The sequence below is a fragment of the Apis dorsata genome, unplaced genomic scaffold, assembly GCF_000469605.1.
Source record: "Apis dorsata unplaced genomic scaffold, Apis dorsata 1.3 scaffold_758, whole genome shotgun sequence".
NCBI classification, from domain to species: domain Eukaryota; kingdom Metazoa; phylum Arthropoda; class Insecta; order Hymenoptera; family Apidae; genus Apis; species Apis dorsata.
In genome coordinates this window covers 159,022-172,931 of record NW_006263911.1, presented here as the reverse complement: position 1 = coordinate 172,931, position 13,910 = coordinate 159,022, and the positions used below count along the sequence as shown (strand labels likewise).

General features: G+C 21.7%; 1 long non-coding RNA gene across 1 annotated transcript in view; it reads left to right on the top strand.

The window, feature by feature from the left end:
• The first annotated feature begins 12,682 nt into the window (after positions 1-12,682).
• Positions 12,683-13,910, top strand: part of LOC116186480 — a 5,092-nt gene continuing 3,864 nt past the window's right edge. The window contains exon 1 of the long non-coding RNA XR_004151490.1: positions 12,683-12,821. This is a non-coding gene — a long non-coding RNA (uncharacterized LOC116186480). The remainder of the gene's footprint in view (positions 12,822-13,910) is intronic.

The following is a 13,910-nucleotide window of genomic DNA, read 5'->3' as shown; positions in this document are numbered from 1 at the left end:
TATATATATATATATATATATAACTTATATATCTTTACATATAAAGAAAAAAAATTTATTGAATTAAAGTCTATATTGTTGTTTTGTGTAATATTTTATAAAGCAATTATCAAGATACATCGGTTTGTCAGAACAAGTATCATAATAATATATCGTTTGATGTCTTTTACCTTTCTTATTTCGTTGGGAACAAACTTTACAATCTTTCTTAATTTCTGTTAATATAATTATTGCTCTTGCATTCATTATCTACTATTCTTATTTTTCGCCTTCTTATACTTCTTATTTCATCTCCATTTTCATTGCTTTCTAAGTCCTTAATTTTTTTTATGAATAAAAATAATTTCATCATTTAACGAAAAATCAAACTTGTCTTCACTTGAACTAATTTCATTATTGTATTTCATGCTTACAAAATTCAAAAACTTTGAAAATAATATTTCTATTGCGACGAAATTGTCAAATTCAGACTAACATCGAAGATATAATTCAATCCGCGATCACGGTCTAATTTGAGATAAAAAAAATTTAGCCTTTGATAATATATTATTCTACATCTCATAAAATTATACGTTATCTCTAGATTTAGATTTAGATCAATGTTAAAGCTAATTTTTTCCAAAATAATTGTTATACATATTTTTTTTTTTTTTTGATGAAGAAAAAAGTTCTTCGTCTTTTTTTTGTATTATTTATCATTATTTATTCTGTAAGATATATATATATAAGATGTAGGATATGAAAGAATTTTGAAAGAATGAAAATGTAAGATAAAAAAGCCTAAATTTTTGTTACAAATTTTATTCATGTTTTTTAAATGAAAATTCACGTGAACAATAATTTTTTAGATTTATTGTAATATTCAAACGAAAACATTATATTTAATGTTAATATATTTGTATATATTACTGTTTCTAAACTAATAAAATTAACTTAACATAATTGCCAAAGTAATGCTTTGGTGCCAAATTAAATTTTATTAAATTCCTAATTTCTTGATATTTTTTTTTTAAAGAATATGTTTTACTATTTCTTTAATATATATTATAACTTCAGTGATCTGCAAAATTTAATAGATTAATGATGCATCATTTCATAATTATATTGCTAATTATTGAAAATCTTAATAATATTTTTATAATAATAAAACGATCTGAAATAGCTGAATTCTTCGATTCTTTAAATATTCGTTTGTATGTTGCATGTTCATTATCACCGCACTATAATTAAATATTATTTCAATTTCCATTATTCTTACTATTTAAAATGATATATTATTAATTATTTCTATTTGCAGCAATATAATTCTTTATATAAAAATATTGAAAAAAATTCTTAGTAAAAATTTTTTAGTAGTAAAAATTTGACAGTATTATCCTTTTGTAATAATTTCATTACAATAATCCAAATATCATTGTTTTCAAGAAGAGTTAGATGTATATCACAGTTTCTCTTTTCGTTTTTCAGTCAAATATTCATATATTGATGTTAATTATTAAATTATTGTTATACAAAAATGCCAGGTTTCATTAATTAGAATGGAATTTTTTTCAGCCATAAATTTGTTACTTCCTTTAAAATGATAGTTAAGTTTCCTCTTTATTATGATTGTTGCATTATTAAATTTGAATCTTGATTCGAATTTTTTGACAACTCTGTATAGATTTTTTCTTGCATATAAATTGAAAACATTCTACTGTTACATATAAAGTTTCAGGATTTATATATATATATTTTTTTTTTTGGAACAACAAAATATATTTCTAAGAATGTTTTTTCATTTTATAAGTAAATTACCACAAAATGACTTTTTCTTTAATTTTTCTTTAATTAACGTTTTTCGAATATCAATTTTCTTTACTGAATTTAATATAAAATCAGAAACAACAGTTACTTTTCTTTCGTGATTTTCCATTATGTCATATTGAAAGCATCTTTCTTTTTAAGTAAAATAATTCTCATCTCTTATATAAAAATAAAAAATTCGAATAATTTTAATAGAATAATTCTAATCATTTTATATAAATATTCTAAAATATAAAATATAACAAATATAATTTTATTATACTTACTTTAATATACATATAATTAATCTATGAAAAACTAAAAATACATAACATATAATTATATTATTACATATATAATTATAATGGTTATACAATTTCATGTAGTAAAAATATGTAACTAAATTTATAATTAAATTTCTATATATATATATATATAAATTCTATATATATTTGTTTAGAAATAAGAAAATAGAAATTTAAATGTAAGAAATATGTAAGAAATGTAAGAAGATGAATTAATAATATACTCACTGATTTGATCGGACTTGTAAGACGTGATATCGTGACTTCATGTATTCATCACAAAGGAACGAAAATTAAATAATGCCTAAATGTGATAGCTTATTGTATGATCGAATAATTTAGCATAGTAATTTGTCAAAAAATTAGTAAAGGATTCAATGCTTTTCGTGGCTCCTCTTCGAAAGCACCGTAAATAGGTGAATTTTTTCGCCGATTTGAATTAATCCATTCATTTCTTGTAGAAGAAGAATTGAACTAATTGAGTTATATTCTTGATAGATTAATATTGATGTCTGAATTTTTGAGTATTTCGTTTTGCTTATTTTTTCTTGTAATTTTATTCACCGGAATAATATTAAATTTAAATAATGCAATAATTTTATTAATTTCTCATTGATACATGTGGTAAATTGTCTTAGTTCTTCTCTTTAAAAAATGAGTATTGAATATTGAATAAAACTAATTGAAACTTTGATAATCCGGATAAACTGAAAGATATTGATATGGATTGAGACTGAGTATTAGACTGTTATAAACGATCGAAATCGATAAATGTTTTTGTGTTTATGATGATATATGATTAAGAAAGAGAAGAAAATTTGATTGGCTAGTAATAATGTAAAAATATAACACAAGATGTATTTTGGCTTTGATTGAGAACATTGATTATGATGTCTCTCTTATTGATCTATAAAGTATTCCATTTAGATTCAAAACACTGTTAGATATAAGAAATTCAAAGATTTTTGATAATTGAGATAATTAAAATAATTGACATAAAGAAAAAAAAGTTAATTCATTCATTATCATTCTTATTTCTGTATATTCTTTAATTTTTCTATTTTAAATTTCTCTTATTCTCCAATCATAAAATAATTCATCGAATAGGAATATGATACTGGAATAGATGTAATAAAAAAAAGGTTTTCATAATTTTATAAAAAAGGTTTTCAACAATTATAAAATTTGTAAAAACAAGTGAAAAAATTAATTATGTTACTCGATAAATTTTTACCATTACTTTTAAATCATATTTTTTGAAGTTTTTTTATTTACAAATAAAAGCATTATTACAATTGGTATATGATGAATTTTTCAAAGATTTCCTCAACATTATTTGTTTACATCAATAATAAGTGAAATATATTTGTAATTTTTAAAATTACATCATGGCTTATTCTCATTTATTTCGTGCATAATTATATTCTATATTATAATATACTATATATTATACTCTATATATTATTAAATAATCAATATACATGATATGAATATTTATAGAATATATATTTGGAAGTTTCAAAAATATAAAAACAGCCATTAACTGAAGATTTTTAAGGTAATTTCAAGAAACGGTTTTTTTTATAAAAATTTTCGTTGTGTTTTTGTTAATGAAAATATTGGCCAATCACAGAGCGATATAATAAATATTTTTTTGAATTACAACGAATAAATTGATTAATTGTTATAAGACAAATAAATCGAATTTAATTAAATAATTCGAATCAAAAAATGAATAATATAAAATTATGAAAATAATATAAAAGCATTTTTTAACAAATGAATGATAAATAATATATATTTGAAAAAGTAAATGTAAAATACATTACATCTGCGTTAAATTAAAAAATAATTCATCAACAAAATACAAAATAACAAAATAAGTTTCACTGAAAAATCAATTCGAATATTGAAATATATTATCTTCTTTTGAATATCCTTCCTTAACCTTGACAGGCAAACTTAATTGACAAATTTATTGAGCTAATTATTGAGCTTTCTTATGATAAATGAAATTCGATATAATTCTCCCACTCTCCTATTACTGTTATACTCTCCTATTACTGTTATAACTTCTGCTCGTCATATATTTCACTTGAATGTATTATAACATATCGATATTGATATTACATTATGAATTTTTGTTAATCATTTCTTTTACTGATGTTGATGAATTCTCAAGTATCCCCAGGAAAAAAATTCTGAAAAATTCATATCCAGAATCCTAAAATCTTATCTTGATCTAATCAATTCATATATCTCGAAAGATTTCATAAATAGATCCAGATATTTCTTACGTTATGTTCTTGAAAGATCATATTTTTCCGAATATCTAATGGAATTTCTTTCAGGAGTCCCGGAAAAATATTTCCTAAAAATATTTTATATAGGATTATCTAGAAACATATATGATAGGATTATCTAGAAACATATACGATCGTCATGAAGTATCAACCTCATAAAGTGATAGACCAGTGGACTTGCACTGCGAGCATGAACGAAGCATAAACTTTTCTTCATTCCTAAAATGTATTCTTGTATTCTCGCTTCATCTACATAAATACAATATTTGAAAATGAGAAATTCTGTTCCATTTTTCTTAACAGCTATTTCAAATATTGAAATCGTTAATTCTGGGAATACAAATTTTGTAGATATTTGTACGAATATAACTTATGTTCTTTGAAAATGCAACGGTTATTCGACTAATATCTGAACAAAATAAAAATATTTATTATTAATTAATAATTAATTACTTAATAATCAATAATTATTTTGTAGTGAAACTCATTTTAGATAGGCTTATATTGCGAATGATAGTAGCGTCCTTTCATTGAAAAAAATAGTATCAACAGATTTCCATTCCTAGACATTAAACTATTCGTGTTGAAATGCATGAAATTCTTTGCTAATGTGATCATTCTAATGTATATGTATCATTCTAATGTAATTCTTGATATTGTCGAGCCGCAGATGTCGCATTTTCATAGCATTATAAGCTAATTTAATTATATTATATATTATATATTATAATAGTGTATAGTTATTTGATAAATGTGCATTGTAATATAATAAAATTCACTCAATTCACAAAATTGAAAATTTTATTTAATCCAAATAGTTTAAAAATTCACAAATTTCTAAAATTTCTAAAAATTCATAACTTTTCTTCGATTTTTAAGTACATTTGGACTTTTTTACATTTATTATTTTTTTTATTTTTTTAGTTTTGGTTTGTGATTACATGATCTCCAACTTAAAGAAAATTCTAATAAAAATAAAAAATTAAATTATAGAGAAATATAAATTCGCCGCATATAAATTCATTGTTCTCAAAAAAATTGATCGAGTGTTTTTAATAAATTTCTTCAAATGTAAAATGATATTTGTTTAAAAAAATGGCTAAAAAAATATTATTTCGAAATCATATTCACATAGCTGAAGTGGTTAAAAAAATATATAGTTCTATGGATGCTTTAAAAGTTCTTTTAAAAATAGTGAAAAATAGTGAAAAATAGTTAAACTATTTCTCTCTTATCATACGCAATATCATTTTATAGAATTTTAAATTAAGTGTCTTAACACACGAGTTAAGAATTGGTATATTTTATTAACATATGAATTATGAATTGGAATTGGAATTAAGAATATATTTAAAAAAAAAATTCATCATGTAAATGTACTGATTAAGGGAAGTATTTGAGAAAAAATTCGATGAATAGAGTTTTATTATATAATTCAAAAAAATTATAAATGATCTTTATAAGAAAAAATTCTAATTTATAATTCATTCATTTTTACCTAGTATGTAATTTAAATTATATTAAATTACTTTTATATTTCTAATGAATTATTAAATAAATTCAATATAAAAAAAGTAATAATTCAATATAAATTGAATAGGAAAATATAATATTAATGAGTTTTTTTTTCATTTTTAAATTATAAATACAATGTAATAAACTTTTGATTATAAAAAAATAATATAATCCAATAATTTTTAAAAATAAAATAAATTTATTCAATAGATGTAAAATTTATAATTAGAAAAATTTATAACAATAAGATTGATTGTCATTTTTGGAAATGTTTAAAAAGTATTTTCATCATTATTTCAACATTTGTAGATGAATTCGATATAATTCAATTAATAAATTATAAAGTTTTTAACTTTCAACATTTGCATATTTCAATAATAAATATTTTTTTATGAACTTATACATACATAAAAAAATAACCCAATCAAGTTTTTTTAAAACTTGAGTTGAATTTCTAAATTTTTGAATGAATGATTAATTTTATTTATTAGTAAATTCTTTTTTACTATAAGTTATAATGGTATTTTTTAAAACTTGAGTTGAATTTCTGATGAGTGAAAATGATTTTTATCATTTGGATGGAATCGACATAATTCAACTAATAAATTATAAACAGATTTTAGCTTTCAACATTTGCACGTTTCAATAACAAATATTATATCATGAACTTATAAATATATAAGAAAATAATCCAATGATATTTTTTAAAATTTGAATTGGATTTCTGAATTTTTGAATGAATGATTAATTTTATCTATTAGTTTATCTATTACTTAAAATTCCTTTTTAATTTAATATATGCTGTAATATATATTTTTTAATTCATATATGTATTATTAATTGTTCATTAAAAAAGTTTTATATTTTTTCTTTTTATACTATAATTTTATATATTCATTTTAAATGATGAATAAATTCGATTTATTTATTTTATACAAAAAGCAATTAATTAATTTATTTATTATTTGTAATATAATTTTTTTCAATAAAAAATTATATTACAAATAATAAATAAATTAAAAAAATATTAAAAAAATATTTATATTCAATATATTTTCTTCAACATGCTTAAATTTTTAGATTGCTTAGATTTATACGATCGATGGCACGTAATCATATAGCTACATTAACTAGATTACGCGCTCATTTTTTTTAATAACTCGTTATGAAGTTAATGAAAATTCTTTACAAAGCAAAATGTTACTTGAAATTAGCTCAGAAATTTCGATGGGTATTTTCATATTTTTGAGATTTAATTCGATATTATATTTGTAGAACGTAAATTTTGTCAAATTTATTTTTTCATTCTTTAGATATAATGGATTTCTTTTCTATAATAAAAATAATGAATTTTCAAAATTTTTTGAACGTGTTAGAAATAGAAATTTCTAATCATTAAATTCTTTTAAAAGTATTTTATAATATTATATTTTTAACATATTTACTACTTACTTAATTTTATTATCTCCTATTTCTTTTCAAATTCAAAAAAATATGATAAATCATTCATCATTTATGATGATACTTAATGGCATGTTTGTATTTCTATTATTCTATTATTCTATTATTACGTAATCATTGTTGCCGAGGTATTTTTGTAATTTGATCATATTACGTTGAATTTTTTTATTTTTTTATATTTTGCATTAATTGAATACAATTAAAAGCGTATTCAATTTATTTTTTTAAATATCAGATGTAAATTATTGGTATAAATTATTATATTGACAATACAAGTTACAATATTTTCTTCAAATTATATTTTCAATTTCTTCAATTATATCTCGGAGAAAAAAATCTAATAAATAAAAATTATAAAGATGTTATTTATCTTGTACTAAATATTTCGTTTAAAAATTATAATATTGCACATATATATAAATGAAATAATGCACTATCGTATAAAATAAAATAATATTTGTAACATGATATAATTTTATACTTACAATATTTAATTTACTTATAATTAGAAAAGCGGTAACATCGTAAATAAGTTGTGCCTTTTATCGTTGAACAAATAAATATGTCTAATAATAATTTTATTATCAAAAATTTCTGTTCACAGAATTGATGCTAAATCATTTTTTATTAAATCGTTCAATCATCGCATATGAATTTTTGTAATACTTCTTAGCATCCCGTTAGTTGAGAATGCTTAATATTGCCTATTTCTATAAATAATACATTGTCCAAAAACCATGATTTTTATATTGATATTACAATTGAAACATTCAGTAGCATAAACATATACTTATTTTGTCAAATGAAAAATCGTAAATCTTCTCAAATTATTCTTTGTATTGTCATGTGATTAATTTCTATTTGACGAATAATTTTATATAATTTTATTTTCATTTGAGAATAAACTCGATAATAAAAGCAATAATTTCTCTTCTTTAGCAATAATTTTTTTTGTTAATAAATATTCAATCAGCTTTTTGATATAAATATAAATGTTACAATATCAATTCTTAATTTATTGAAAATACTGTTTAGAATCTTTTTCGCATATATGAAATAATTTTTCGATGTATTTTTCCCACTATTTCTTATTAATATTCTTATTTCTCATTATATTTTGATATATTTATAATTTATAATTTTCATTTCATTTATTGCACATAACGAATATTTTTATATACAAACATTATAGTTTTTTATTTGTTCACAACAATTAATAGGTTTTAATTTAATTTCGAAACATATAATCAAAAATATCATTGTCACGTGATGCATATTTTATTGAAAAATTAAGCACATGTCTTAAATTTTAAAACTATTGATGAACATAAAAAACAAATTGTTTCAATCTGATATATTTTACTTTCACTATTATCTTATTTTGCACATTGAAACGATGCCAGACATCGATTCAATCCATGAATCATTTTTTGCACGAACTTTTATTTACTGATCAGAAATATATCTTTATTTACCGAGAAATATAGAATGTTTTTTCATGCCATGTTTTTTACGCTTATATATAATTTTTTGTATATTATTTTTTATAAGTAACAATCACATTCTATTAACGATATAATGAACTTTTTGCATTGGATTTGATTTCATATATATTTATAACTTGATTCCATCATAAATGCGGAGGCGCTTGGAACTATTTTATCATAATGGTTGACATTAAGAATTGTGAGCGAACCGATTGCAGTGACATCTATACAGTGATGCAGTTAGAATCACGATTGTGATGATCGTTAACTGATACTACTGTTTTCAAATAAAAGGTATAGTATGAGATATTTATTACAATTTATTTTTCTAAAATTCTTGATTTTACTATATCAAAAGCAATCTAAAAACTGATTTAAACTTTTCAAAAATATAGATTGAAAATCAGAATTATTATCAAAAAATGGTTACTATGATTATATTTGGTTCGATTTCATCTCAAATATTTAATATTTGAAATGAATAATTTAATAAATAATAATTATTTAAATAAATAATTTGTATATTCTAAAGAGTACATAAAATATATATTTTATATATTTGGTGAATATGCTATTATCATGGTCCATCATGGAATTCATACCGAAATGGTTGAATGAAAAAAGAAACATTTAACTATGATAATTAAATTAAATTAAATTAATAATTAAATTATCATCTGCTTGATATCTTAAATTCCATTTACTAAAATGTATTTATATCAAGTTTTTCATTTCTGAATAAATATTATTTCGCGATAAAAAAATTAACATGAATTTGAAATATATGTATAAAAATTTGCAAAAAAAAGAAAAGATATTAATGATAATCAATTATGATACACCAAGAGTTAAAATTAAGCAATTAGAGCAAAAATTATGACAATGTATATTTAAAAAAAAAAAATATTACACTAACTGGCAAAATATTAATCATTTAATGTATCATAAAAATATAATTCATGATTGTTCAAACTTATAGCCGATTTTATTTGTTAGTTTATTTTAAATAGGATTTTAAGATATTTCAAGATTGTCAAGGATGTTTTTATAACATGAATTTATAAAACCATCATAATTTTGTTTTTAATATTTATTTTTCAATATTTAATATTTTTAACATCCATTTTCAAGATTCAATTTATTTGTTAGATTCGTAGTGCTTCTTAACTTAATTGTTTGCTCATTTTTGCTTGCGTTGTTGATTACTTGCGTTATTTGAAAGATTTACTATTCACCTTTCATTAATAATTTTTTTTTTTCGTTATTAAGACAGATTCACCTCTCTTGTCAATTCGTAATATGTGAAATCAACAAATTCGTATGTCTTATCTTTTTTAAAAAACAATTGTGAAACAATTGCTTCATGAAAAAATCAGAAATATAGAATTTCAACAACTCTTGAACAAAAAAACCGAATCATTAATCTTTATGAATCTAATGTAGATTGGTCTTTTGAAATAAAATAATTAAAATGTGCAAAATCAATTTAAACTTTTTATTATTCCAAGTATTATATCATTAGTTCTTCGTATGAGATGTCATCTTAGCAGAAAAACTGAAACTTCATTGGAGACTTAGACGATTGTATATCCAGAAAAAAGATAGTATGTATTTATCATTATAATAAAGCGAATCATTATAAGATGGAATACTATTTTTTAAGACAGCATAGTTAGTATATATTCAACATGATATATCAAGGAAACAGACAGTTTGTAAAACTGGAGGATATTCTTCTGGAAACAAAATTCAATATCAGAGCACGGCAATTTTTGTCATATATTTGGAAAGAGATTGTTATCATTACTAATTCAATTGCATCTTTTCTTAAGTCTGTTTTTCTTTCAATTTTGTGTATTATATATAATTGATTCTGAATAACTGAATATATGAATTTGAAAATCAAACTCATTCTTTTCAAATTTCAAATTATTGGTAAGTTTATTTGACGAATATTCTTAAATTTGAGAAACGTGTCAAGGATTTGCTTAGAAGATTAAAAAAAATGCAATTGAAAATACATGGATTAGATTTAGGCCTGGAGCACAACCAAATGCACAATTAAAAAAAAGAAAAATCTTTTGAAAATACATATTTCTATTGCAGATCATTGGCGAAGAATATATATATTAATAGTCCGAAACTAAAGAAGAAAGTATGATTAGTTTTTTTTACATAAGTCTGTTCTAAATGCGTAAAGATCAAGTTATTATTTCGAGAAAGATTGCTGAACGACGATGATATGAGAATTTGTAAGTATTAAATTTAATTCTTCATTCGAAAGAATTTATTAAAGCATAATAGATACATAAAAGTTACACTCCCATTTAAAAAAATTTTCATCTGTTTCTAGTCGATTCATCATATATGCAGTAAATTTTTCTTGGACCATCTCAAATTAAAATCGAATCTCTCTCGAGTCTCGACCAATCGTTATCACTTTTTCAACTCGAGAAATAAATTATGGAAATAATTTAAAATCTACTATAAAGATGAATATAATCAAAATATAATATTAAATATATAAGATTTGTGATATGCGCCATTGCATCGGTCATTTCGAATGATTTCATCGCACGCCTACAAGACCACCATTATAGCAATCTAAAAAATTCGTAAAAAATGATCTTTAAATTCTGATCCTTTGGATTATTCAAACTACATTGCATGTAATTTTGTGCAATGTTACTAAACAAAAATCACCACTTATTTTTTCACATAGCCGTATTGAAATCGGTCTTTACTACATAGATAATGTCTGTCCGTGAATATTAGATTACATATGGTTAAATAAATCTAGTTTCAATTGTTTATAAAAAAAAGAAAAAAGTTAAAATAACAATAGGAATGATTGACAAGTTTTTATGAAAAATAAACAGTATATAATTTAGATTCATATTGCAAATACTAAGCATGCCTATTATATAAAGATAAATACGCTTTGCAATATTGCGCAAAATTAGCGGCCATGGCATTCTCCAAAACATGAAACTTTTTCAGTTAAATGTCTTTAGATTCATTTTAATTACCTATGATTGATACAAAGAATTGTACATGTAAAATTGTTCATACAAAAAATGCAAGAAGACCATACTTATAAAAATCAAAGATATATAAAAATAGCATGCAGAAGATAGCCGATTCAAGAAATATTAAATAAATTAATGTAAATAATTAATGTAAAAATTTTGTAATTTTGCACATTGCAAACTTTTATGTCAAATTGAGAAAGTCCTCTAATATAATATAATATTGTAATATATAATAGTTTATATTTTAGATAAGAAACAAAAAAAAAAACATAAATGCTTTATTAGACGTCAGTTCATAAATTTACTTCATAGATTCAATGAAGAAGAAATTTTATAATAAATTAAATGTTCCAATGCAATTGATACAATGATGAATAATCTAATCTTAAACTAAAATCATTAAAAATTTTCAATTTTCTTGATCTTAACAATTTTACAATAATCAGACTAATGAATATAAAAAATATGTATGTAGCAATTTTGGCAAGTTCGAATTGAATTGAAATCGAATTGGGACCAGATATTGCTTCAACAGTCATTTGAAATAATTTAATTTTCACAAATAAGAAAATATCGCTTTATTAACCATATCAATAAGTAATACCACAAACAATCGAATTTTATGAAAAACTATCATTTTTTAAAAAAGATATATGAGTCACCATCTATATACAATACACCTAAACAATAGATATTGGCAATCGATATGTGTAAAGTGCGTTTCTTGAAAGCCACAACTATTATTAACACAATTTGTAGACAAGATAAGAGTGTCATCATATACAATATAACATAATTTGTAGACAAGATAAGAGTGCCTTCAATATTCAAGTAAGTATTATTGGATGGATTCTATAATAGTTTTTAGTACTTGACAAATCATGTATTTAAAATCCAAGATTTCTCATTATTAAAATATATCTGATGGCAATAGTGCTGATCTAGTATCGCAAGATACTGGTCCATCTTCTTTCAGAAATAATGATTTGTGGTGGTGTGATTATAGGAAATCCTTCCTATAATCCTGAATATCTTCTTTTATATATAATTCTGTTAAAATATCCGAGAGTAATATGGCACATAACCACATCAATTTCTTTTTATTTATTTATTTATTTTTATTGTGAATATATGTACTTTTCTCTCAATATTTCTTTTTCGTATCAAATTATACTGTATAATTATCAATTTGTATTCCATTAAATTCATTGACAAGATTCGAGGAAAAAATTTATAAGAACAGTGAAATTAGTAATCAAAATGTAATTCTTGATTGCTTGATAATTAAAAATAACAAAGAAATAGTTAGAATAGTTAGAATAATGCAACAAAATATTTTTCTTTGATTAGTCATTCATCGACAAATTCAGACTGCAAATTATTCCGATCAGAAGCATCCAGAAAGCTCTTATCAGCATCTCATTTATTCATAAAAAAATATGAACCTGTTAAATTATTACACGTTAACGAAATTTTGCGTCATTGAGGAGTAAATTTTGGATTTTATCTGATGGATAAATCGTTAAAAGAATTCTGTACCAGTGCATGAAGTGCTTTCGAGAAAATTCATAGTGATTATCGAATAGGCAATTTATGCGTTAATCATGTAACTCTGACCAGAATTTTTGCTATTTTCATACGAGTTTTTTTTTTGCATAATTTGAAAAGCTTAGTTTGCATAGTTTGAAAAACTTACATCTATATTTTTCTTTATTTTATAACTAAAGCCATTCACTTTGAATTTGCTATTGATTTATCGATTGACGCATTGTTGAATTATTTACATCGTTTATTTTACATCATTTAGTCGATATCATTTTATTCACTTTAATAATGAAAAGAATTTTATTGATAAAGCGAGAAACCAGTTGAATGAATTAGATCTTCTCTTAAACAACAAAAATCAAAAATAAGTTCAATACACAATGAAAAAAAATTTATATTTAATTTATTATTTCTTTATTATATTTTGCAGATTATAAAAAATTATAGAAGTATCTTAAATAAATCAAATAAATTAAA